Genomic DNA, 27,146 nt, shown 5'->3' with positions numbered 1-27,146 from the left:
ACAGTTCCCCTCTGTTGTTTTGCCTTCTTCTGTGCCTCCAGTAACATCACAGCAATGTTGTCCTCTCCAGTAGAGCTGCCCTTTTTACCTGTCATGTTGAGTACTGCTGAAATGCTTGCTTGGATACCACATAAACTCGGGTTGTCTTAATAAAAACTTTATTTCGACCTGTAAGAATTACAGTATAACAAGTCAATAAAACATACCAACACCACAAACAATTTACTTATCAATACAGCAGAAACATGGGTAATCACCACATAACATAAACGTATATAAACTCACACCAATAATTATAAGAATAATCATTATCATGTCATTACACAATCACCATTACCACCAAGTCGGTACATAAGTAACAATTAACTAAAAAAGTCACTTACGACAAAGCCCCATCTCTGATACTTATCAGAAATATCTTGTAACAAACGTCAAGTAATTTCTCCCATCATCTGTAGCATTAACACATATCCTTAAAGAACACAAGTTACATGTCAACACCATTTTGGATAGCAAGAGGAATGCACAGTTGCACTTCTCGCTAACAACACACGAAAACCCAGTAATGAGTACAACCTCCATCGGCTTCACAGTGGATTCGTTGATAGTCACACCACTACCAACCAACACCACAATTATATGCACACACTTTACTAAACTTGAAAGTTATGACAAAGAAGAAAATATATTATTATTATTATTACTAGCTAAGCTACAACCTGAGTTGGAAAAGCAGGATGCTGTAAGCCCAAGGGTTCCAACAGGGAATAATAGCCCAGTGAGGAAAGGAAATAGATAAAGTACAAGAGGAGTAATGAACAATTATAAAATATTTTAAGAATGGATACAACATTGATATAAATCTTTCATATAAAGACTAAAACCTTAAAGAAAAAAACAAAACAAGAGGAAGAGTTATAAGATAGAATAGTGTGCCCAAGAGTACCCTCAAGTAGAGATTTCTACCCCAAGGCAGTGGAAGTCTATGGCACTACCTGAGACTAGAGAACAATTTTGATTTCTCACTGTTTGTTCATGACCACGGAACAGATCTGAAATGGGTATTGCACGTATGCCTGGCCTAGCACACTGTAATCCTCGCGAAAAAGTCTTTGCAGTGTTCGTTCCTTCCCTTTACGCGTATTTCTTGCTACTTCGTTCAAGAATGGAGCTTTCGGACTGACTTGCTGATTCTGCAAACTATAATGAAGCTGTGGCCAGAATTTTCCAATGGGACAGAAGAGAAGACAAGTGTGCACTGGAAGTTGCATATTTATGAAAAAGTAATTAGAAAATAAAGATAAATTTTGTAGATTCTAAACTCTGAGACTAAAATAGCAATCTGGGGGGAGCAAGATATAGCTATGCCACTATAGAATCCTCACCTAAGAGCCCAGCTTCACATTGAGATCCTCGTAATTGTTTTTTTTTGACTGGGTTATGAAAACTCATGAAATTTCGTTCACTTGAGATGTTTCTTCAGTTGTGGAAAGAGGTGATAGTCGGAGGGGATCACGTTTGGAGAGTAAGGCGGGTGGTGGACCAATTTGAAGCCAAAGTCGCGTATTTTCCGTAGAGTTTCATGTGCTGTTGGTGCTGTATGAGAGATTGATAAATACAAGATAACCAGTTGTAAAATAAATATGGTTCATGTATTGTTAATGATGATAGTAATATTATTTTGGACCAAACAAAATAATACGGCCGAGAACAGTATATTTCTACGTTGAATTTCCGATTAAAATTACATTTTTTTATAAGTGTAGAATGTAGTTTTTTCCTTGTCGTAATTCAGAATTCTAGTTTTGTAAACTGTGCGATTGTCGATGCTCACTAATGAAGTCTAAATTTAAAAAATATTTTTAGTTAACAAGAAGAGATCAATACCATAAGCGTGGAAAGAAAATGAAAATTGCATCTACCAGAATGATCCGCTTGGTTGATGTTGTGTCCAGTGTCTTCTAGGAGATAGACAGTCCAAAATCAAACTATTATTCTTTTGGGTAGTGCCATAGCCTCTGTATCATGGTCTTCCGCTGTCTTGGGTTAGGGTTTAGAGTTCTCTAGCTTGAGGGTACTCTCAGGCACACTATTCTATGTTTCCTTATTTCATTTCCTCATTAAACTATTTTCCTTGTTAGAGCTAATAGGCTTATAGCATCCTGCTTTCCCTAGAAGGGTTATAGCTTAGCTAGTAATAATAATAATCATAATATTCGACTGTAAGGACACAACCCATCTAAACTAATTCAAGGTAATTAAGAACACCACTTACTTTACGTACAATATGGATACCACTCACCTTTTAATAAATAATACGTGAAAGAGACAAATGTATAGAGTGTAAGCAAGGAAAAAGTTAACAGAATCTATACGACACACGTTAAATGTTAGAAATAATCCAAGAAATCTATTGCCTTGACTTCTCTGATCAATAGATCAGAGAAGTCAAGGCAATAGATTTCTTAGATTAAATTCCTAGATCTCCAGGTAATTTCCATTTTACCTACCAGCTCTCAAAACAAAGGACAGCATCTTTCTCTGGTGACGAGGGGACCAAGATTTGGCCCCCAAGGCTGCGATTAGACTGGAAACTGCTGGACAAACATTTGGGGTGCCGTGAGATACCCATCTTCCACAAGATCTGCAAAACGAAGAAATAAACAGTAAAGAAGGTCCTTAAACTTACAAATTTAATAGGTTACAAAAAGCTGTTTGTAAGTGAAATTTTGTTAAATTCTGACCTAGGGTAAGCCTAACCTGAGACCCATGACTATGATTTCCGGGTAGAAAGGTCAACAAATAGTCGGGTTTCATATGAAATAGATATCAGGTTATTCCAAATGTTGGTTTGCTTATTGCATTAAATGATATATTATTGTTTTATTACAGTATTTCTTTATCTTATCCTTGTTATTTTCAGTTGGATTTGTGTTTGTATCTGCGAATGTTTTTAAGTTGGGGACCACCTGTGCGATGAAAATGCTCTTCCCCTGAATAATACATGTTCAGGTTTTAATTATTATCATTATTATTATAATTACTAAAATTAGTATTATTATTAACATTATCATTATTACTATTATTTTTACTTGCTAAGCTTGGTATGTTTCATGAGTAAAGAAGGTCCCAACCTCACAAACATTCGGACATTTGGACCTTTTCAAATCAAAGATAATATAATGAAAAGAACAACTGGGAAGGCCTATGGGGATATAATCAATTATATTGTCACATGAGGCGTGTACATTAATGTTGTAGATGGATATGTCTTTTAATGTGTTTTAGAAGATTCACAACTGTTCATAGCTATCCTGATAATGTGCACTGATTGAAGCTCACAAATAGTATTGGCAAATAAAGACCTGAAGAGTGCCATTCACAACAATGGGACATGCATGAGGTCACTGAATTTGGAGCAAAAGAAGGCTTGAAGTGGAAATCTATTCGTTCTGCAAATGCTGTATGGCCAAACGGTGTGAGGCATTAGTTAACAAGAAAAAGGTTTTTATTAAGGCTTATAGGAGCTACTATTTTAATATTTAGTGATTTACAGAACTTTTATTGAAATACCAGACTTCATGAATGGAAGGCCTATGGGATTGAAACCTGGTATGGATGTGGAATTAGGAGCACTGTGTGTCCAAACTATTTACTTCTGGGTACAGCATGAAATATGAGTACCATCCGGTACATGGTCTACTTTCGTTGACATCGAGAAGTGTTGAAACTACAGTATACAAAATGTTGTTGACACTTTTTGGAGTATGTGGCAAAGAGATTTCTCCACACTCATTGACTCATTGTAAGGCGAAAGTGGCACTCGGAAAAGAGAAACATAAAAGTCGGTGATATCGTTATAATAAAAGATAAAAATGTTGTGTGAGAGTAATAGAAAATAGGACAGCTTCCATTTTACTTACCTGCTATCAAACTAAGCAGCATCTTTCTCTGGTGACGAGGGGACCAAGATGAGGCCTAAGGCTCCGATTAGACTGGAAACTGCTGGACACACATCTGGGGTGCCGTGAGATGCCCATCTTCCACAAGATCTGCAAAACGAAGAAATAAACAGTAAAGAAGGTCCTTAAACTTACAAATATAACAGGTCACAAGAAGCTGTTTGTAAGTCCAATTTAGTTAGATTTTGACTTAGGGTAAGCCTAACCTGGAACCCATGACTTTGATTTCCAACTAGAAAAGTCAACAAATAGTCAGGTTTCATATGCGAATCCTCGATAAGCAGGGGATGACTATATACATTAAACTGGAAGTGTTGAAAACTCAAATATTCCTTCGGCTTATGAATATATTACAAAACCAGCTTATCGTTTCAAACTTTGGTTATAAAGTTACAGAGTGAGTTGTCAAATAAAGTGTATAAAACAAATGCACTACAGTACATCATTCTAAATTAATTTTGCTCCATTACTAAAAATCCAATTATAAAGAGAGTATTTATACTGAAGATGTTCGTGAAACAGAAAAATTGCATAAAGAAAATAAAAATGTTATTTTTATTAGTAAAATAAATTTTTGAATATACTTACCCGATAATCATGTAGCTGTCAACTCCGTTGCCCGACAGAATTCTATGGAGGGATACGCCAGCTATCACAATACTAGAAGGGGGTGTACTTACCAGCGCCACCTGTGGCCAGGTACTATAGTACTTCTTGTTGACACCTCCTCAATTTTTCCTCGGTCCACTGGTTCTCTATGGGGAGGAAGGGAGGGTCAATTAAATCATGATTATCGGGTAAGTATATTCAAAAATTTATTTTACTAATAAAAATAACATTTTTCAATATTAAACTTACCCGATAATCATGTAGCTGATTCACACCCAGGGGGGTGGGTGAAAACCAGTGTACAAGATTAAAGGATAGCTAAGTATCCCATATTTCATATAACAGTTATCTCAAATAACAATGAAATAATAAGTACCTGGTAAGGAAGTCGAATTGAACCGTTACTCTGCCTCTTTTTTAAGTTCGTCTTCCTTACTGAGCGCAGCGTTCCTCTTGGAGGCTGAATCAACTCAAAGGTGCTAAAGTATATAGGGCTGCAACCCCTACTAAAGGACCTCTACACAACCTCTAACCCAGGCGCTTCTCAAGAATGAATTGACCACCCGCCAAATCAAAAGGATGCGGAAGGCTTCTTAGCCTACCGTAACAACCATAAAAACAACAATAAAAGCATTCAAGAGAAAGGTTAAAAAAGGTTATGGGATTAAGGGAATGTAGTGGCTGAGCCCTCACCTACTACTGCACTCGCTGCTACGAATGGTCCCAGGGTGTAGCAGTTCTCGTAAAGAGACTGGACATCTTTAAGATAAAATGATGCAAACACTGACTTGCTCCTCCAATAGGTTGCATCCATTATGCTCTGCAGAGAACGGTTTTTATTAAAGGCCATCGAAGTAGCTACGGCTCTTACTTCGTGGGTCCTTACCTTCAGCAATGCAAGGTCTTCCTCCTTTAAGTGAGAATGGGCTTCTCTAATCAGAAGCCTTATATAATACGAAACCCCGTTCTTGGACATGGGCCTCGAAGGTTTCTTGATGGCACACCATAAGGCTTCTGACTGTCCTCGAATAGGTTTAGACCTATTAAGATAATACTTGAGAGCTCTGACAGGGCAAAGAACTCTCTCTAGTTCGTTACCTACCATGTTGGAGAGGCTAGGTATTTCAAACGATCTAGGCCAAGGACGTGAAGGAAGTTCGTTCTTTGCTAGGAATCCGAGCTGAAAAGAACATGTTGCAGATTCGGTCGTGAAACCAATGTTCTTGCTGAAGGCATGAACCTCACTGACTCTCTTAGCTGTTGCAAGGCAGACGAGAAAAAGAGTCTTGAGGGTAAGGTCCTTGAAGGAAGCTGACTGGAGAGGTTCGAACCTAGGTGACATAAGGAACCTTAAGACTACGTCTAGGTTCCAGCCTGGAGTGGAAAGACGACGCTCTTTAGAAGTCTCAAAAGACTTAAGGATGTCTTGAAGGTCCTTGTTGGAAGAAAGGTCCAAACCTCTGTGGCGGAGAACTGAAGCCAACATACTCCTGTACCCTTTAATCGTAGGGGCTGAAAGGGATCTCTCATTCCTAAGATGTAATAGGAAGTCAGCTATTTGGGTCACAGAGGTATTGGTAGAGGATACTGAATTGGCTCTACACCAGCTCCGGAAGACTTCCCACTTAGATTGGTAGACTCTACGAGTGGAAACCCTTCTTGCTCTGGCAATCGCACTGGCTGCCTCCTTCGAAAAGCCTCTAGCTCTAGCGAATCTTTCGACAGTCTGAAGGCAGTCAGCCGAAGAGCGTGGAGGTTTGGGTGCAACCTGTCTACGTGAGGTTGACGTAGAAGGTCCACTCTTAGAGGTAGAGTCCTGGGGATGTCGACTAGCCATTGAAGTACCTCTGTGAACCATTCTCTTGCAGGCCAAAGGGGAGCAACCAGCGTCAGCCGTGTCCCTTCGTGCGAGATGAACTTCTGCAGGACTTTGTTTATTATCTTGAACGGTGGGAATGCGTAAAGGTCGAGATGGGACCAGTTCAGCAGAAAAGCATCCACATGAACTGCTGCAGGGTCTGGAACTGGGGAACAGTACAGCGGAAGTCTCTTGGTAATGGAGGTGGCAAACAGATCTATGGTAGGTTGACCCCACAAGGTCCAAAGTCTGTTGCACACACTCTTGTGGAGGGTCCATTCCGTGGGAATGACCTGATTCCTTCTGCTTAGGCGATCTGCTGAGACGTTCATGTTGCCCTGAATGAACCTCGTGACCAAAGTGAGGTTTTGACTTCTTGACCAAATGAGGAGGTCCCTTGCGATCTCGTATAGGCTCCTCGAATGGGTCCCTCTTTGCTTGGAGATGTAAGCCAAGGCTGTGGTGTTGTCTGAGTTCACCTCCACCACCTTGCCCAGCAGGAGGGACTTGAAGTTCAGCAGGGCTAAATGAACTGCTAGTAGCTCCTTGCAGTTGATGTGGAGCGTTCCCTGTTCCTCGTTCCACGTTCCCGAGCATTCCCGTCCGTTCAAGGTCGCACCCCAGCCCGAGTCCGATGCATCTGAGAAGAGATGAAGATTGGGGGTCTGAATAGCCAACGATAGGCCCTCCCTGAGAAGGAGATTGGTCTTCCACCACAAGAGAGTGGTCTTCATCTCTTTGGTGACTGGGATAGAGACTGCTTCGAGAGTCAAACCCTTGTCCCAATGAGCTGCAAGATGGAATTGAAGAGGGCGGAGGTGGAGTCTCCCTAGCTCGACGAACAGGGCCAGTGATGAAAGGGTCCCTGTGAGACTCATCCACTGTCTCACCGAGCAACTGCTCCTCTTCAACATGCTCATGATGCAATCTAGGGCTTGGCTTATCCTTGGGGCCGATGGAAAAGCCCGAAAATCCTGACTCCGAATCTCCATTCCCAGGTACACAATGGATTGGGAGGGAATGAGCTGAGACTTTTCTATGTTGACTAACAGACCCAGTTCTCTGATTAAGTCCAAAGTCCAGTTGAGACTCTCCAGACAGCGACGACTCGTGGAGGCTCTCAACAGCCAGTCGTCTAAGTAGAGGGAGGCTCTGATGTCCGATAAGTGGAGGAATTTTGCTATATTCCTCATCAGATGCGTGAACACCATAGGAGCTGTGCTTAGGCCAAAACACAGGGCTTGGAATTGGTAGACAACCTTTCCAAAAACGAATCTCAGGAAAGGTTGGGAGTCTGGATGAATAGGAACGTGAAAGTAGGCATCTTTCAAGTCCAACGAGACCATCCAGTCCTCCTGCCTGACCGCTGCTAGGACCGACTTCGTCGTCTCCATCGTGAACGTCTGCTTGGTGACATACGCATTGAGCGCGCTGACGTCCAGCACCGGTCTCCAACCTCCTGTCTTCTTGGCCACCAGAAAGAGACGGTTGTAGAAGCCCGGGGATTGATGGTCCCGGACTATAACCACTGCCTTCTTCTGCACAAGTAGCGACACCTCCTGGCGCAACGCTAGCCTCTTGTCCTCTTCTTTGTAGTTGGGAGAGAGGTTGATGGGAGATGTGGTCAGAGGGGGTTTGAGGCAGAATGGAATCCTGTAACCCTCCCTCAGCCAACTGACAGACTGGGCGTCTGCACCTCTCTTTTCCCAGGCTTGCCAGAAGCTCTTGAGTCTGGCTCCTACTGCTGTCTGGAGATGCGGAGAGTCAGTTTTTTCCTTTAGAAGCCTTGGAACCTTTCCTAGACTTGCTCCTGGAAGAGTCTGGACGGGAGCTTCCTCGGCTGGGGGCTCTACCACGAAAGGGCGGTATGAACCTCGTAGCAGGAGTATCAGCCACTGGGGTGCGATAAGTCCTGGGGACTGAGGTAGCAACCTTAGTCTTACGAGCCGATGAGGCTACAAGATCATGTGTGTCCTTTTGTATCAGGGCAGCAGACAAGTCCTTAACCAGCTCTACGGGGAAGAGGAACTTCGAGAGCGGAGCGAAAAGGAGTTGAGACCTTTGACAAGGTGTAATGCTGGAGGAAAGGAAGGTACATAGCTGTTCCCTTTTCTTAAGAACCCCTGACACAAACATCGACGCAAGCTCGCCAGATCCATCTCTAATGGCCTTATCCATGCAGGACATTAATAGCATGGCAGAATCCTTGTCCGCAGGGGAGGTCTTCTTGCTGAGGGCCCCCAGGCACCAGTCTAGGAAGTTGAACATCTCAAATGCTCTAAAAACACCCTTCAGGAAGTGATCAAGGTCTGAGAAGGTCCAGCAAACCTTAGAGCGCCTCATTGCTGTTCTACGAGGCGAGTCTACCAGACTTGAGAAGTCAGCCTGGGCAGAGGCAGGTACTCCCAAGCCTGGTTCCTCTCCTGTGGCATACCAAACGCCCGCTTTAGAAGTGAGCTTAGTCGGAGGAAACATGAACGAAGTCTTTCCAAGGTGTTGCTTAGTCTGCAACCACTCCCCTAAGATCCTTAACGCTCTCTTAGAGGACCTTGCTAGGACTAGCTTAGTATAGGTAGACTTAGCTGGCTGCATGCCCAGCGAAAACTCAGATGGCGGAGAGCGGGGAATAGCAGAGACAAAGTGGTCTGGGTATACCTCCCTAAACAGAGCCAAGACCTTACGAAAGTCAATAGAAGGTGGAGAAGACTTGGATTCATCCACGTCTGATGAGGGATCCAGGTGTGCTGCCTCATCATCAGACGCCTCATCACCAGAGTGAAGCGAAGAGATCGGAAAGGTATGCTGAACGGCAGAGTCAGCACGAGCTGGAACAACAATATTAGTGGTTTCCTCTTCAAGACTCTGTTGAGGGAACACCTGAGGCTCAGACTGCAAGGGCTGATCAAAAGAAGTAGCAGAAGGTAGGCGCATGGGTGGAGGAGGCTGACTCCTAGCATGAGTGACTGAACTCAAGGGTTGCGCTTGCTGAGCGGAAGGCGGATGCGCAGTAGCAAGTTCCTGAGGAACGAGTTGAGGTTACTGAGGTGTGGGCTGAGAGCGATGAGGTAGTGGCTGCGCAGAACACAGTAATTGTCTCGCGAGTTGAGGCTCCTGAGGCGCAAGGCTAAGGTGTTGTGGTTGCCTTGAGGAGGGTTGAGCTCGCTGCAGCGAGAGCTGAGGAGACTGACTCATGGATGGGAGAGGTTGTTGTACCTCAAGAGAGTGTTGCCTCACTGGTGGAACTGCAAGTGGAAGCGGAGGAAGCAAGGCATGATCTTCCTGTTCCCATTGCTGAGGTTGCCTTAAGGAAGGCGGAGGGAGCTGCACACCACTGGAAACAGTAAACTCAGAACGTGCTAAGGTATTCTGAGGAGCCTCAACATCGTACGCCTGGCAGGCAGTACTGCGGTCAGGCGGAGCGATCGCAGGAGGAGGTGTAACCTGCTCAGCCTGACACTCACGCATCAAGACCGCAAGTTGTGACTGCATGGACTGCAGTAGAGTCAACTTGGGGTCGGCAGACACTAAGGTCTGCTGAGGTAAAGCCTTAACAGCAGAGATCTGTTGTGGCAGAACCTTACTCCTCTTAGGCGGAGTGCATTCAACTGATGACTGCGGCGAGTCAGAGCTGAGCCAATGACTGCAGCCCGGTTGAGTTCTTGAGGTCTGGACTCTGCGTTTGAGTGGTCTCGAGACCTGAGTCCAGCGTTTCTTCCCTGACAAATGCTCAGCAGACGAGTAAAAGACGGGCTCAATCGTCTGCAGGTGGGAGTGACGGTCTCTGGAAGACACGCCCGCAACCACCGAGGATACTTCTGTGCGCCGATCAAGGCCTGCCGAACCCTTTTGCCCTTCGACATTGCTTCTCCCCTGGGCTTGGGAGCTTGCAAGAGGTCCCGGACTGGGAGGACGACTGGCACGCACAGAAGTATCCTCACGCACCACACTGACACTGACACTAGCACTTGGCACTGCACTGACACTAGCACTCGTCACAGCACTGGCACTAATTCCACCCACTGCACTCTTGACCTTAAGTTCCTTGACTTCGGCCATAAGAGACTTATGATCACTTACCACTGACTCTACTTTATCGCCTAAGGCCTGAATGGCACGCAAAACAACAGACATATCAGGCTGAGGGCAAATAGTAGGTTCGGGGGTAGCCACTACAGGGGTAGGAAAAGGTAGGGGATCATGAGGTGAGGAAAAAAGTGAAGAGTGAGAAGAACTCCTCCTAACTCTCTCTCTCTCTAACTTGGTTGAGTACTTAAGAAGACGGACAAAATCAAGTTCCGAAAGTCCGGCGCATTCCTCACATCGATCTTCTAACTGACAGGGCCTTTCCCTACAGTCAGAACAAGCGGTGTGAGGATCTACCGAGGCCTTCGGAATACGCCTATTACAAGACCTACATCGTCTATGGGTGGGGGCTTGTGAAATGTCAGACATCTTGAATCAAAAGAGTTAGCCAAGTGGGGTTTCAAAATCAAGCAAAAGATCGTTAACCGTTAAATCAGGACTAAATAATAGCTATCTAAGCTAATATAGAAGTTTTCCAGTAAAGCGACAGCCGAAATCTGAGAGAATACTTCACCAAAAGCCTTGAAAATACTCGAAGATCATAAGCGTATCCCAGAACGTCTTGCCGGAAGCACGACAGAGGAAAAATTGAGGAGGTGTCAACAAGAAGTACTATAGTACCTGGCCACAGGTGGCGCTGGTAAGTACACCCCCTTCTAGTATTGTGATAGCTGGCGTATCCCTCCATAGAATTCTGTCGGGCAACGGAGTTGACAGCTACATGATTATCGGGTAAGTTTAATATTGAAAAATGAATCTTTCAGTCTCTAAAACAGTGTATATCTTCAGCATCAACCAAGCTGTCCATTCTGCTAAATGCAATTATAATTTTTTTCTTTTTTTTTACAGTATTGGCCTCTTTTCAACTACCCTTGTCCTTATGTTTTTATAAATGACTTTATTTTCTCTACACTTTTAGGCTTTTGAGAGTATGAAATTCTTATAGTAGCATTTACGTAAAATATTTCTAATATACTTTTAAACATAAAATAATTCCAGAGTTGTGTAAAATTACTTAAAAACCAAAACTATTAATGCTACAAATCCCTCCAAATTTTAACTAGTGCACCAATCCTTTTAAAAGACACTTTACTCCAATCCTGAAGTAATTTCTAATATTTAAAGAATAATTAGATACTGGTATATATAAAAATACCTAAAAAGCAAAGCTATTATTACTACAAGTTTCTCTACGTTTTAACTAGTGCACCAATTCCTTTCAAAAGGGCACACTGCACTAAATGAAAACTGGGGAGCATTTCTGTCTGCAGTGAGATGATATAAAAATTATCTCAAATTTTACTAAATAATGATGTGGATTTTTACTCCAGAAGTCAAATATAAAATTCAGCAATATATTGTATGAAAAAAAAACTAATTCTAAACATTTCCTGAAAGAAAATCATTATGAAATAACATGAAATGGATAGAAAGTGACCTTTACACTGATGAGCCCTTTTGACATTGCATTAATACTATCCCTCTTGGCATGTCAGTTCCAACTTTAGGTCAGTCTACAAAAATAAAATCTTAGTTAAGTAGTTTTATAAGTGTACTTTTCAGTACTGTACTTCACACAGAAGCTTAACCCTTTTACCCCCGGGGTATTTGGAAATTTCCAACCCTTAACCCCCAAGGGGTTATTTTTTTCCCAGCACATTTTGCAGTATATTTTTTTTAAATTGCTCTAACAGCCTTAATTTTTGTCATAGAGAGGTCAGGTTGGTCTCATTCTCTTGGAAAATGCCTGAATTTTCTCAAAAAATTATCAAAAAATATGAAAAACTAATTTTTATAGCATTTTTTTGCAAGGACGTACCGGTACGTCCATGGGGGTAAAGGGATGGCTTTTGTGAAACGTACCAGTACGTCCTTTGGGGGTAAAAGGGTTAATACTGTATAAGGATTATATAAAATGGTAGCAGATAAGTAATGAAAGTTCTGCATTAAATGAAATAATTTTGTTCAATTACAGCGTTTCATCATGAACATTTGATAAAATATCTGACATTTAGAATTTCAGTTGGATTTGCATTTGTATATCTGGATGTTTGGAAGTTAAGAGCCTCCCATTATAGAGTGAAAATCAACTTACATCTGGTCTCTTGGAAACCAATGAACTAAATGGAAGAGTATATTACCATACCTGGAAAAGCTCTGTGTTTGGAAAGTGTCCTAGCAACAGGATTAACGAGCAGACCGTGCAAGATGCTATTTAATCCACCTCAGTTGAGCAACTTAGTTTCTCAGACATCCTGAAAGAAGATGGATCATTCAGATTTACCAAGATTGATTGAAGATTGTTATCAAAAGTGTAAATAAATAAATAAGAAAAGACTCTTTACTAATAAAATTACTAACAAAATATCTGAGGCACAAGAATAAAATCTCTGAACATCATTTTAGGGTTATGAAAATGTCCTTACCTGTTAAAATTACATGTAAATATTATCATTATTATTACTAGCTAAGTTACAACCCTCATTGAAAATGCAGGATGCTATAAGCCCAAAGGGCTCCAATGGGAATAGTCCAGTGAGGAAAGAAATTAAGCAAACAGATGTGTGACTGAGAGCACCTTCAAGCAAGAGAATTCTAACCCAAGACAGTGGTACAGATGTTATAACACTACCCATGACTAGAGAACAATGGTTTGATTTTGGAGTATCCTTCTCCTAAAAGAGGTGCTTACCATAGCTAAAGAGTCTCTTCTACCCTTACAAAGAGGAAAGTGCCCACTGAACAATTACAGTGCAGTAGTTGACCACTTAAGCAAAAAAGAAGTGTTGTCAGGTGAATTAAGACGGAGGAGAATGGGAAAGAAAAGGCCAGACTATTCGGTGTATGTGTAGGCGAAGGGAAAATGAGCAGTAACCAGAAGGGGATCTAGTGTAGTACAATATGGCCAGTTGAAACGACACAATAACTCTAGCGGTAGTATCTCAACAGATAGAATAAGCCGCATGAAGAGGAAATGGCAGTAGAATTGATATACGTAAATGGAAATAAAAAAAAATCACAGAATATCATTTCTTAATGAAGTTTCTCTTGTTTTAAGAACAAAAGGTTTGTTTTTAGGTCAGAACATATACGATTAAAAGACAAGTTTATTAACGGCCAAAATACTACAAATCTAAAAGAAAGTTGTTTTTTTCCTAGCTATACAAACCTGAGTTCTTTATATGGGTTAGCTCTGTTGTTTTGTTACAACAAAATTGGTGAAATATCAAAAATTTTAAGTAATTTTTATTTTTCCTAACATACTTACCGAGAACTACTTTCTTTGGAGTTACCTGTAATCTCCTCTCTACCGACCAGAGTTTTGTGTAGGATACCCTCAATCCCGTTTTCTATGGAGGCCTACCCCGGCATTAGAGAATGTGCCCCGAGGGTAGGCTTTGCGCTAGGTCGAGGTCCGCTTGGGTCGATAACGCCACTAAGTTCTATTGATGTAGCACAATACTTGCAAGGGCAGAGGGGCACTCGGGGAAGGAAGGGAGGGCCATTACCCGAAAGTAGTTCTCGGTAAGTATGTTAGGAAAAATAAAAATTACTTAAAATTTTTGATTTGTTCCAACACGAATACTTACCTCGAACTACTTTCTTAGGAGACTTACACTTTAGGAGGCGGGAGTGCTATTCTGACCTACAGACCCAGTAAGCGGAGGCCAAGAGGCCTAGGTATAACGGTACATACTAGAAAACGGACGAGAGGGTAACTACACAAAGAGCTCAAGTTAGTGTCTAAGTACTCACCCTTTGAAAAACTTCTTCTGATGTTGCATCCAGTAACGTAGTTGTGAAGAACGTGTTATCCAATGGTACAGGCTGGTTATCTCCAATGAGGATAGGGAACAACTGGGGAGGATGAAAGGAAATGAACCTGTGTCTCCCGGTTGCTATCCGCGATTGAGCCTGGGGCTTTTACCGTTAAACCACTTGGAGGGCGGAGATGACTGTCCCAATGGAGAACCCGTCTAAGGACTTCCTCGAGTAGTCCTTGAGGTAATGGGCAGTAAAAGTCGTCAGGTTAGACCAAGTACCTGCCCGAAGGATCTGACCCACTGCCATGTTTTTCTCAAAGGCTAAGGACGTGCTCAGACCTCTGATGTCATGAGGTCTGGGGACGCCTGGCACGGCCAGACCTTCTTCCTTGTAGGCCCTGGCAATAACTTGTCTCAACCAGAAGGAAATGGTGTTCTTGGATACTTGTTTCTTAGTAACACCCGTGGAGACGAAGAGACTCTTGATGCCTGGCCGGAGATGAGCCGTTCTTTCAAGGTACTTTCTAATGGCACGGACAGGGCATACAGTGATACCTCGGTACTCGACCATAATCCGTTCGAGATCCGTGTTCGACCTCCGATTTGTTCGAGTACCGAATTTTTTTTCCCCATAAGAAATAATGGTATATATTCTATTCCGTTCCCAAGCACTCGAACAGGCCCAAAATATTAATAAAACGTGTACCTAAACAACAATAATTATCTAAATGTGTATGAAATTGGTCAGAAAATCCTATAAAACAATTTTAAACCATTTACTGTACTAAAATAAAACAATTTTAAACCATTTTCTGTACTGTAGTGAACATACCTTTGAGCAGCGGTTCGATGGCATACAGGGATGGATGTGGAGAGGATGGAAGGGGGAGGTTACTGCTTGGAAGGAGAGTCCCCTTCCATGATGTGGCGGGGTAGTTCTCCTTCAGGAGTTGTTTCTCTCTCCAATGAAAGGGTGGGCAGATCTATTTCAGGGGTTTCTTCTCTTCTTTGTCTCTTCTTTGGAGGAGAAACAGGCTTTGATGTAGCAGCTTTCTTTTCTTTTGTGAAAAACTGGTCTATTGTTAATTGTTTCTTCCTCCTCTGCAGTATTCTTCGAAAATGATACATGACACTATCATTAAACATATGCACTGCCCGGTTTGCTACTGCAATTTCTGGGTGGTATTTTTCAGCAAAAGCCTGCACATCTGCCCACTTGGAACAAATTTCATTGATGAGAGAACTTGGAACATCCGAACTAGCTGCCTCCCCATGCCTAGTAACACGATGAATACCTGTTCTATTACGAAACTTTTCAAACCAACCCCTGCTCGCTTTAAATGTAAATGAATCACTTTCACTGGTACTCGGACTTTTCTTCACTAATTCTTCATAGATATGCAACGCTTTTTCACAAATGAACGCTTCACTAACACTTTCCCCGGCCAACTGTTTTTCTTTAATAAATATTAAAAGCAACTTTTCCATCTCCTCAATCACTTGTGGCCTTTGCTTAGTTACCGCCGTAACTCCCGTTGCAACATTCGCCTTCTTAATCATTTCTTTATGCTTTAAAAACGTAGAAATGGTCGACTTCGCCATTCCGTATTCTACCGCTAAATCGGACACTCGTACACCATTCTCATATTTCGCTATAATTTCCTTCTTCAACTCGATCGTTGTTCGCACTGTTTTCCTCTTCTCCTTCCCCTTAACACTCATTACTTTCTTGGGACTCATTATGAAAGCTAAAAAAGCAATTAAAAGCACTGAAAATCACTAAATCACAACGAATGCTGATCGCGCGTTGTCTGAGTGACGCTCTCGAGAGAACTGATGCTTCCCGAACAAGCGAGAGTGGCCGAGATGGCGCGATCATCACAAAGCCCATGCGGTCGTCACGTGTTCGGCTGGTCGAGTACCGAATTTTTGGTCGAGCACCGCAGCAAAAATTTCTCGAAAATTTTGGTCGAACTCCGAATTGTTCGAGTATAGAGTCGTTCGACTACCGAGGTATCACTGTAATTTTAAATCCTCAGCATTACCCGTCCTAGGGATGGCTGGTATGGAGAAACCTTCGAATTTAGGATCCCAGACAGCTGGGTTCTGGGTCTTCGCCACAAAAGAAGGAACGAACTTGAAAGATACTTCTTTCCACCCTTTCGAATGAGAGACGTCATAAGACAGCCCATGGATCTCTCCTACTCTCTTAGCGGACACCAAGGCCAGCAAGAAGACTGCCTTGAGAGTGAGATCCCTGTCCAAAATATCTTTCAAAGGTTCAAAGGGGGGGCCACACAACATCTTCAGGACCTTAGCTAAGTCCCACTGAGGCACCCTACCTGCTTGTGGGGGGCAGGACTGCTCGAAGCTCTTGACAAGCATCGCGATGTGCCTAGAGGAACCCAGGTCGATGCCCTTCAGGAGGAAGACTTGGCCCAAGGCGGCCCGTACCCCTTTTATGGCTGGGATTGACATTCCCATTTTGTCTCTGAGATATACCAGAAAATCCGCTATGTCTGGGACTGAGGCATTGAGGGGTTTTATGTGCCTCGAAGCGCACCACTTCGTGAAGGAGGCCCACTTAGCTTGGTAGACCGCAGCTGAAGACCTTCTCAGGTATAGCGACATTCTCTTAGCAGTAGCTGATGAATACCCTTCCTTCTTCAGGAGTCGCTCGATAGTCTCCAGGCGTGAAGACGTAGAGACTGTGGGTTGTCGTGAAATCTGAGAAAATGTGGTTGGCATAGAAGGTCTGACCTGTCGGGTAGAGGCCATGGAGGTTGACTCGCCAGGTCTTTTAGGTCTGCGAACCACTCTCTCTCCGGCCACCAGGGCGCTACCAAAGTCATCTTTAAGTTTCGGGCCGTCCTTACTCTGTTGAGCACTTGTCTTATCAACGTGAAGGGGGGAAAAGCGTACACGTCTAGGTTGTCCCACCTGTGCTGAAAGGCGTCCTCCAAGGCTGCCTTCGGATCTGGTACAAGAGAACAATATACGGGGAGTTGGGCGTTCCGTTTGGTTGCAAAGAGGTCCATCACCGGGGAACCCCAACGTTGGATGATGAGCTTGGCTACTTCTGGGAGGGGGGACCACTCTGTCCCTACTATTTGGCCCACCCTGCTGAGACCGTCGGCCAGCACGTTCTTTTTCCCGGGAATGAACCTTGCTAATAACACAACCTGGTTCGCTTCTGCCCAATCTAGAATCTTTATGGTGAGATCGCACAACTCCCTTGACTTCAAACCTCCTTGCTTCTTTATGTATGCTACTACCGTGGCGTTGTCGCACATCAACGCCACAGTGTTTCCCCTTAGTAGATCTGCGAAGTGTAGGCAAGCCTTCTGGACTGCCTTCAACTCTAGGACATTGATGTGGAGTTCCTTTTCCCTGTCCATCCAGGTTCCTCGCGCTGTCTCGTCGAGGAGATGGGCTCCCCATCCCTGGTTGGAGGCGTCTGTGAACAGTAGTAACTCGGGGGGGTCGTTCGCTAAGGGCATCCCCTTGAGTGAGTTCGACCGGCAATGCCACCATTAGTACTTGTTGCGAGTCCAGTTGACACCAGAGGTTCTTCAGGTTCCATTGGACGGCTCTGAGTCTGATTCTCCCCTGGGGAACCAGTTTCTCCAACGACACCAGATGCCCTATCAGTCTTTGCCAGTCCTTCGCTCTCCTGGGGCGCCCAGATAGGAACGGGCGAATGATCTCCATAAGATTGTTTATTCTGTCTTCTGAAGGGAAGGCTTTTCCTAGAATGGTATCTAGAGTCATCACCAAGTAGGTCATTCTGGTGGAGGGGGATAGGTTTGATTTTTACGGGTTGATCACGATGCCCAGATCCTTGCAAAACTGGAGGAGTTTCATCCCTTGCTCCTTCAAGAGGTCCTTCGAGGAGGAAAGAAGCAACCAGTCGTCCAGGTATCGGATGAGGCGAATGCCGAATGCCTCGTTCGTGAGCCCACACTGAGACAGTCGTGAAGACTCTCGTGAACACCTGGGGCGCTGTTGACAATCCGAAGCAAAGGGTCTTGAATTGCAGGATCTGGGAACCACATTTCACCAGGAGAAACTTTCGACTCGAGGGGTGGACCGGAATTTGGAAGTAGGCGTCCTTGAGGTCTATGGTCATCATGTAATCTTTCTCCCTCAAGGACAGTAGGACTGACTTCGGAGTGGCCATTTTGAAGTCTGTCTTCTTTATGAACTTGTTGAGAGCCAACAGATCTATAACCGGCCTCCACACCCCCCTCGCCTTTTCTACCAGGAACAAACGACTGTAGAAACCCGGGCCTGGGTGTAGAATTTCCTCCATGGCGCCCTTCTCCAACATGGAGGACACTTCCTCTTGAAGGGCGGTCTTCTTTAATGGGTCCTTGGGGACCAGCCACTCCGCCCGGCTGGCCGGGATTAGAGGGGGTGGTTCTGCTAAGAACGGTAACATGTAGCCCTCCTTCAGTACGGACACTGTCCAGGGCTCCGCTCCGTGAGCCTTCCATGCTTGCCAAAATAGTCTGAGGCATCCCCCAACCTGAGGCTTGGGCAGGGATAGGGGGCCTCCCACTCTATCTCCTTCTGGAGGAGCGGCCTGAACGGCCTCTCCTGGAGGCAGAATAACCTGTCCTAAAGGAGGCTGAAGCTGCTGGGGCCCCCCTACGGGGGGGCTGAGGTGCTGAGGACCAGGAGGAAGAAGGAGCTTCTCTCCTCGTCACGCTAGGGGAGGCCTGAGCCGTCGCGGCACTGTCTGAGACTGACCTCTTGTAGGGCGGTCTCCTTGTAGGCGTAGGCCTGGGGGTGCTTAAATCTTTTCTCTTAGACACCTTCTCCATAATGGTCTCTAAGTCTTTTAAGGGGAACAAGGAGTCACCCCACAAGGGAAGGCTCCTCATGGCCCACGCCTCCCTGTCTGGGACCTTTCGGGACACCTTAGCCAGGATGGTGTCTCTCTTGCGGAGTACCCAATTCGCTGTCAGGGCGAGAGACTGGTATGTCAGGAACTTTAGGGTCTTGCCCCCGGAGGTGATAAGTTCCCTCAGGAGGTTTTGCTGTTCCGGGTCTGTAGGGTCAAACGTGGCTTGCACCCCTACTAAGGTGGAAGCCCACCAGTCCAGCCAAGAGGAGACGTGCACCAGGTCCCTCGACATTTCTTCCATCATGGCGGCCTCCGATGGAGAAAAACAAACTGGGGCTGAAGAGGCTCTGTCCTCCGAGACGCCCAGACCCAGGATGTCAAGGGAAGGTTCTACTTTGCAGGGCCTGGTCGACGCACTTCCGGTAGATGGACCTTGCCCTGAGTCTTGAGCCCCTGGAGTAATTTAGAAGAACTCTGAGTTTTGGGGGCTTCGGCATTACTAGCCACCACTTTGTCTACGTATTCTTGCCCTAGAACGAGATCCCGGGCTAGAGGGAGAACCAGAGAGGTCTTAGGCTGGGTAGGGGCCTGCATTAACCGTATAAGGCTGGACCTCCAGTAGTCCTCGTCAGTAGCTGCTGGTTCTTCAATTTTATGATGCCTCCTGATAAGGCCAATCACCCTTCTATAGGCCGAGTCCTCCGTTGGGGAACCCTCCCTACCATCAGCCGAAGCCTCGGCTTGAGCCCGGGGAGCCGGATCACCGGGCACACCCACCGGACGTCTTGTTCTTGATGCAAGGGGCACTGCCCTGCCGAGGTACTGGACTTCCTCGGCGGAGGCTTCCGCACCAGGGGCGGGGGTTAGCACAGGCATCGCCGACCCAGCGAGGACTAGTGTCCGCTCAAGGTCTCTGGGGGACGTGGACGCGGATCCCGTGGGCTGACCCGACAGCGGGAGCCGTTCCTTCCGACCCTAGTGCCGCACCAGCAGGGCTGGTTCGGCCAGGCTGCCCTTAAGGAAGCGCGGTTCCCCCCGCTGGGCGGGGTGAACCGGAGGCTTCGCGGTCTTATGCCTGCATGTAGAGTCCTTCTCGCGAACCTGCCTGCGAGGGTCAAAACTGTGCTTGGAGGGAGGTCTCCTTGGCGAGAAATCCTTGGACCGGCGGTCCGGGGAACAACGTATCTCTGCTTTACGGGGTACGAAGAACCAATCGCCATCCGGTGACCTACTCCTTCTGTGTTTTCTTCTTGGAGAACGGGAGCGTTTCCTACTGTATCTGGAACACGATCTTGAACGGGAACGCCTGCTCCTGGACCGCTCCCTTCGACGGCGATGTTTCCTCCTGGCTTCTTCACCCGACGAGCAATACTCCTCTGAAGAGCCCGACGACACTGCACTTACCGTACGGCGGGCGGGAGCGGGGACCGCGGGGGACTTCGCGACTCGTTGCGTGCCCGAGGTAGAAGGTTGCAGAAATTCTTCGGGAACTTCCGTGAGCGGGGTTGGGAACGAGGTTTGACGCCCAACACTAGGGAACCAGGAATCCAGGCCCTCTTCCATTCGCATAGGGGACCTACCCGGTGTCTTAGGAAGTTTCCACCCGAAGGCATCACTCCCTGCAGAACCTAACTTACCCTGGTTGTCACCGCCTGCCGAAGACCCTGAAACACAGGCCCACGAAGGGGGCGAAGACACAGAAACAACGTTACTACCCCAAAAGGGGTCATCGGAGGACACGTGCCCCCCGAGCACAAGGGCCGAGTCTCCAGACGCACTACCGGGCTCTTCACTAGCCCGAGAAGGACCCGCAACCCCCACTGCACATTCACTAGATTCTTGGGGAAGAACGCTCGGTTCTTTCCCCACGATGGACTTACCTCGGCCCCTACTCTGGGTAGGGGAAGGCGAGACAGAAGCCCCGTCGGACCGTTCACTGGGCGACGGTAGCGGCGAAGTAACACTAGCCTTCCTGGGTGAACGTTTCGACGATTTTCTCTTCTTTGTTCCGTAACGCACCCACTGGATATCACTCCAACCCACACACTCGGGGCACGTATCTGATGACGAACAAACCTTGCCCCTACAGGAAGAGCAAAGGGAGTGAGGGTCCACTTCAGGTTTGGAGAGGAACGCTCCACACGATTTACCGGCTCTAGGCCCAGGACAACGGCGGATTTGCTTCATAATGCACAAACCCAAGACACAGGAACGCAGGGAATCAAGGAATACACTGGGGAAGCACAAGGGTGGAAGGTGAACACACAGGAACACCAGGGATCAGTACACAGGAACACAAGTTACCACGCGGGAAACACGTGGGACACACACAGCGCACACAAAGGATCGATAGAGAACGAGAGCAACGTGGTGACACGTCGCGACCAGAGAACTTACTGCCGATATCGACCCAAGCGGACATCGACCTAGTGCTAAGCCTACCCTCGGGGCACATTCTTTAATGCCGGGGTAGGCCTCCATAGAAAACGGGATTGAGGGTACCCTACACAAAACTCTGGTCGGTAGAGAGGAGATTACGAGGTAAGTATTCGTGTTGGAACAAAATGCCATTAAATCTGAATAAACTTATAAAGCGATAAGCATTGGAAATGCTAATAACCCCTCTTCTACATAACTGTGGATGTCTGAAGTCCAAAAAGTCCAAACCTCAACCTGGCGCGCCTCTCGACCCGTAAACCAGCCACGCGACTCACCGTCGGGTACGAACACCACCGAGTTGAACGTCCTGAACTTCCAGTTTTCCACCTGCTTGGGTCCGGAGTCGTTCTGGAGTGAGGTTCCCGTGGCGGCCAGCCGTGACGCTTCCTCCCGCTGCTCGTCCGTTGGTAAACTCAGGTTCGGCGTGTAGTCCTTAGGATGTTCCTCCGCTTCAAACATCCAGGCGTGCTGAGTTTTAAGAATGGAGATGCAGAGTTCCATTAATCAGTAAATAATATTTTTACGTTGATCACGCTGACATGTCTCTTTTTATAGTTTATATAAGAAAGATCTATTTTAATGTTACTGTTCGTAAAATGTTATATTAATTGTTCATTACTTCTAAGCTATTTCTTCCTATTGGAGCCTTTGCAGGGCTTATAGCATCCTGCTTTTTCAATTAGGGTTGTAACCTAGTTAGATATAATAATAATAATAATAATAATAAAAATGACGACGTTACGATTATCATTCACAATGGTGAAATACTCTTATGGAATAGACCATGAAAAATTGCATATGAAAAGCAAAATTCAAATAAAAAGTCTTTAAAGTAATCAGTATTATCCCTAACTAGACAAACCATTGTTCTTTGATAAGGAGACTCATCCTCATGAAGGGAAGACGTCCCTATAACCATAACTGGCTGGTTCACTTTCCCGGGATTTGTCAAAGCACTTGGTCCTGTGAAGGAGCAGATTTGATGAATCCTGTGAACCACCTAACAGCCTGGGCAAGATGATGTCCCAGGTGTTAGGTTAGGTTTCTACCAAGTGATTGATAGTCTAGGATGAACGCATATCTGTGTTCGTAATATTAGGCAGGCAGTTAATTCTATTAGTCAGGCCTTATCCATCATTAGGTTCAATACTACACAGTATTCTAGAAGTTTTATTTCACCCGTGACCAAGTTGTGGAATGATCTTCCCAATTGGGTAGTTGAATCAATGGAACTTCAAAATTTCTAATTTGAAGCAAGTGTTTTCATGTTGAACAGGATGATATAAGTCTTTTTATAGTTTATATATGAAATATATTTTAATGTTATTATTTTTAAAATATTTTATTTTAATTGTTCATTACTTCTTATATCATTTATTTATTTCCTTATTTCCTTTACTCACTGGGCTATTTTTGCCTGTTGGAGCCCTTGGGCTTATGGCATCTTGCTTTTACAACTAGGGTTGTAGTTTAGCTAGTAATAATAATAATAATAATAATAACAATAATAATAATAATAATAATAATACAGATTATATGTTGTCTGAATGTACAGTACTGTCAATTATGAGAAGTGGTTTTGTATACACTCTCTCTATCCTCGCCCTCATCCAGGATGATGTTGGAAATACTTCGGAACCAAACTCATCTAAAAGAAAAGTGGCTTGATTCTGATGCTCAAATACATACAGCACATAACGACAAGAACGCTGCACTCCAAGGGAGAAGAAAAAGATGACGAGAGGAAAGCCAATCATGCTCACCGTTTTTCCTGATATCAAAAAGCCCCTAGGTAATATTTGGCAACATTACTGGAATTCTGTTGATCAGAATAAGATGAAGATCTCAAATGCAATAACTGTAATATACCTCCATGGAAATAAATTAACTTCCCTCTGTTGCCTTAAAATTGGGAGCATACGTTAAACATATGAGTTCCTGAGGACTGGCAGATGTCAGCCATTGTGTTATAATTGCGCGGTTCCCCTGACTGTTAGGCATTTACTTAATGAATGTCCCATTCTTGTGGATATTGGAGAACAATTTCTCTCTGAAGCTCATAATGAGGATGGTAGGTAAATCCTCAACAAAATTCTTGTAAGAGATGTTCTATGTGATTCCAGTGGCATTTTTATATTCGTATTGGAAACTGACCATCTTATTCATTTTTTAGTATATTAAATTTTAAATGTTTTGTTAAGTTATTCATTTATTTTTTGATTTATCTTATGTTATCAATTCTTCATTAAGCACACTCCAGTCAGCACCAATGATCACTAATGTCATGATGCCAGATAATTACTATTCATTCATTCAAACCTCTCGCTCTAGACTTACGTCGCGACAGCTGACACGAGACGATTCTCCTCCCCGAGGGAGCTAGATTTGTTACAGAGCCTGTTGAAAAGCTACCAATTAATCAAGGGTAAAGATATCCAAGGATTATGTGGGTATTCTCCAAATGATAGTAGGAGATGACGGTTGTCTGTTATCTCCAGACTGCTGCTTTCAAGTCCTGCACTGAAAGCTACAGTTGATCCTAAACCCATGGATTTGTGCGTTCGTAGAGTCGTTTAGTCTGCCTATCCGTGACATTAATTCTCATTGCAGATTGTATTGCACTACAATCAGTAGTTAGAATTTAATTTGATGGTTGAATAAAATTGAAGCATGGTAGGAACTGAAGAAGGTGGACAGCTTGGTGTGCAGAAGCACAAGTGAATGTCTGGAATTTAGGAACGAAGAGCAATATTTCACCTGTTGTACCAGCAATGTGGATCAATAGAATTTTTTGTTTTTTCGAATGTAAATTTCCAAATCAATGCTAACGATAACAATATCACTTCTTTAGGATCTGGCGCCACATTTCATTGATTTTTCCTAAAGATTCAATCTAAGCTATCGGAGTATCTGTTGACTATGTACATTCAGCACCTTTATTAAAGCCAATTGCTTAGTATTCTTCCTTATACTTCTTGCTCATTCTCCTTGGTCCCTTGTCGCTTATACATTCAACTTCTTCAACATTACATTACTCACATAAAGCCATGTAGATGAACCAGGCGAAGTTCTATGCTTCGGTGACCTTTACTTCTTACTTGGAGTGGCAGGCGCCACATTTGAAGGGTCGCTACGAGATAAAGAAGGCCCCAGGAACAGGTGAAGTTTAGTGGGAAGGATCCTCTGCTGCAACATGCAAGGACATGACGAGAATCACAGCATTCACGTCTCTCCTTTAAAGGCGGTACTGCCATAGAAGAGGGCGCAGGAAGGGAAGACGTCTGAGTCCAAGTGGCATGTAACACCTCAAGAAACTTCTCGACCTACAGGGCACCATCAATACCTTTAGAAGGAAACAACTTACAAAGATCAGTGGTTGCGATAGTACACTAATGGTACTGTATGAAGCAAAGGGGTATTAATTTCGCTAAGAGAATGCAATACTTGTCTCACTCAAAACAATCCCTGTGTGCATGGCAGGGTTTCACTTCCTCTTACTAATTCCTCACAAAAACCTAGCCCTGAAGGAAGTTGAAGATGCAGGGAAGAAGGTACTAAAGAACTTCTTTAGCATCAGCCTGGACGTTGCCACCCTTATCCCGATGAACCCCTCTTATATTCCTTGCTCTCCTTTGAGAATTCTCCCCACCGATGAGGAGGAAAATCCCTACAATAATCACAGGGATATTAATGTGTGCAGTCATACCCCTCTGCAAAAGCTAGTAAGTCAGGATCCACATTTGGCTATCATTATCATTAATTCAAACCCTAGTTGGAAAAGCAGGATGCAACAAGACCAGGGGGTCCAAGAGGAAAAATAGCTGTGAGGAAAGGAAATAAACAAAAATAACATATTTTAAGAGGAGCAACAACATTAAAATAGACATCTCCTATATAAACTATAAAAAACTTTAGCAAAACAAGAGGAAGAGAAACAAGATAGAATTGTGTGCCCGAGTGTACCCTCAAGCAAGAGAACTCCAACCCAAGACAGTGGAAGACCATGGTACAGAGGCTATGACACTACCCAAGATTAGAAAGCAATGGTTTGATTTTGGAGTGTCCTTCTCCTAGAAGAGCTGCTTATCATAGCTAAAGAGCCTCTTCTACCCTTACAGAGTAAAGTGGCCACTGAATAATTACAGTGCAGTAAGAAGAATTGTCTGGTAATTTCAGTGTTGTTAGGTGTATGAGGACAGAGGAGAATATGTAAAGAATAAGCCAGACTATTCGGTTTGTTAGTGTGTTGGTAAAGGGAAAATGAACCGAAACCAGAGAGAAGGATCCAATGTACTACTCATGTACCAGCCACAATTATGGCCCAGACAAAGCCACACGTCTGCCCATTGAAACGCTATAATCAACCAATAGAACAATCAACACAAACACCCTGGAAAGCAAAAGAAAAAAGCACTAAACAGCCCAACAAGAGATGCAGGTAATTAAGACAGTACAGCACCGCAGCCGAAGTGAAAGTGAGGGTTCCTCCCCTTATTGGGATAGGCCTCTAAGCTCGCCTCATTAAAAGTTTATCTGTTTTTCAAACTTCACTGAAGTTATACTTCTGATAAAGGACAAAGGTTTTTATTATGTACAGGAACAAGACTGATATATCCTCTCCAGAATTTACCTGATCCAAAAAAGCAAAGAAGCAAAACAGCTGCGCTCATTCACCTTCAACCTGAATTTGGCTTCATTCTCCTTCATTGTTGTCTTAGCTCGTGGGAATTGAGAAACTCGTCCAGGGACATCTTCGCCATGTCCACGTTGTCGCCATCCTTACTTTCCTCATTTTCCTTAGCATCCCGGGACGACTTGGGCGATCCTTCCCGACCGCCTATGAGCGGCGTCGCGTCGCCCGTGTTCGACAGCGGGGTCTCGAAGGTGGCCGGGCTGTCCTCAACGTTTCGGAACAAAGACGAGTCCCCGTTGGAGTACTTAGCGTTGAACCCCCTCAGCTTGAGGATGTCGTTGGCTTCTTTGGTTTCGAGGTAATCCACTCTCTCAAATTTTCCAGATCAGGAAAGAAGTTCCTCTCGATGATCCGCTCTACTTCCTGGAAGCAAACAAATCATTAATATCTGAACTGGAAGTCCCCATTTAAACCTTCATAACTGTAGATGACAGTACTATACAAAAAGTCCTCAACTTAGAAACTAAATAGGTTCCTAGAAGCTGTTTGAAAGTCAAATTTATAAAAATTTTGGCTTCACCTAACTTGCATGGCTATGATTTTCAGCTCCAAAACTCAACAAATGGTAAAATTTCATACTGCAAATGTCTTCTTGCTTACTGCGTTAAATCATATATTGTTTTACTACAGTATTTCATTATGAACTTTGGATACAATATCTGAGATGAACAATTTCAGTTGGATTCGCGTCTGTGTCTCTGAATGTTCATAAGTTTATAAGTGTTTGTAAGTCTAATTCCTTCTACTTACGTTCACAAAAGGGTCTTCGTCCAACACTTTTTTATTTCCTCTTCCTCGGAGGAGGCACGCCGGGTTTTTTGGAGATGTTGTCGGTTTCTGAAACCACCAAGGCCCCTGCCGAAGACGGTCGTGAATCTAGCTGGCTCAT

At 44.4% G+C, this 27,146-nt stretch overlaps 1 pseudogene; it reads right to left on the bottom strand.

The window, feature by feature from the left end:
• Positions 1-1,246: 1,246 nt before the first annotated feature.
• LOC137637095 (splicing factor ESS-2 homolog) lies at positions 1,247-27,146 on the bottom strand (annotated as a pseudogene).

The sequence above is a fragment of the Palaemon carinicauda genome, unplaced genomic scaffold, assembly GCF_036898095.1.
Source record: "Palaemon carinicauda isolate YSFRI2023 unplaced genomic scaffold, ASM3689809v2 scaffold530, whole genome shotgun sequence".
NCBI lineage: Eukaryota > Metazoa > Arthropoda > Malacostraca > Decapoda > Palaemonidae > Palaemon > Palaemon carinicauda.
Note: the sequence above shows the minus strand (reverse complement) of the source record. Positions and strands in the feature narration are given on the sequence as shown.